The sequence below is a fragment of the Pyxicephalus adspersus genome, unplaced genomic scaffold, assembly GCF_032062135.1.
Source record: "Pyxicephalus adspersus unplaced genomic scaffold, UCB_Pads_2.0 Sca756, whole genome shotgun sequence".
NCBI lineage: Eukaryota > Metazoa > Chordata > Amphibia > Anura > Pyxicephalidae > Pyxicephalus > Pyxicephalus adspersus.
Window position 1 is genome coordinate 2,669 of NW_027317763.1, and position 1,334 is coordinate 4,002.

Below are 1,334 nucleotides of genomic sequence, written 5' to 3' on the forward strand. Positions count from 1 at the left end.
AAGTTGGGTGATCCAGCAAACCTGGAATAGATCTAGTCCAAGATTCCAAACATTTGCTAGCAAGAAGAAATACATTCCAGGTTTGATGGATCACCCACATTCACAGTTGAAAGTGTATTCTATCTAGCCTAGGAGAGCTTTAATAAATCAAGCCCTAATTGTCCGCCCTAAATATTTAGCTCTCATTATATTTGCCTAAACAACAATGTTCTGGCCATAACTACAGTGTATTCTAGGATGCATTACTTGAAATGCATAATTATCCAGCTTTAAATATTTGTGTTGTACCATTATCAATAATACCATGCTTTAAATGAGAAGCTACAGGCCTTCAACTGCAGCCAGTTTCCTTGGAGCAAACTGTTCTGGTTGGACATACTGATATGTTTTGGGGTGGTATTCTGAGTAATTAAAATAATTAAAAATATAAATTGGCTTCAAGTACATGTTTTTCACTTATCAAGCAGCGTAATTAAAAAATGCTAATTCACCCAAAATGATTTAGAGCTGTGTATGGAGCCTTAATGCTATCAGAAATGTAACTTCCTGAAATAATTATTTAGTTAATCTCACCAATGAAGTACTTGCCAACTGATATTCCGCTATGTTACCTACTTGATGCCCCAGGTCTCATGATGAAGTATTTGAAAATAAATTGGTTTGCCCAGAGCATCCAAAACAACTGTCACATTCTACTGATGGAGGCATTTGACTCATTGATGCTGCCGATAGGGATGCTTAAAGCATGTCTAAACTGAAAAACAAAATGTAAAATGTTGTAACGTACAGACCTCATATGTGATGGCTGAACTGGGTTACTTTCAGACATTTTTACTTTTCCTTATGATCCTGCAGGTAACACCATACCCTCCAACAATCAAGATTTTAATGGGATTGCCCCAGGATTTGGCTGTTGACCCACCACTTTTACTGGTCACAGTTTTACACCAGCACTCCCCACCTCCTGTGTCTGATCTTGTGACAAAAAACCCACATGGTCCCGAGTTCAAAGGGACTTGTATTTAGTGAAGAAATGCAAACTATTTTAAATAATCTTTCTATATCTTCCATATCTTTTACTTTTTATACTACTACTACTTGTCATCTAGACCTTTTTCAATGGTACAAATCATATACGGCATCCTTGTCCAAAGCCAGTGTTTGCCAACCAGGGTTCAATGAAACCCTAGGGTTCCTCCAGAAGTTGCTAGCATGTTCCTTGAGCAATGAGTAATGTGTGCCTCTCCAATCAGTTTACGTGAGACCATTAATCTTTTTGTCTTTCTATAAAGGTGGCATTTTTTCCACTGACCAGTAAAATAAGATGAATTTAC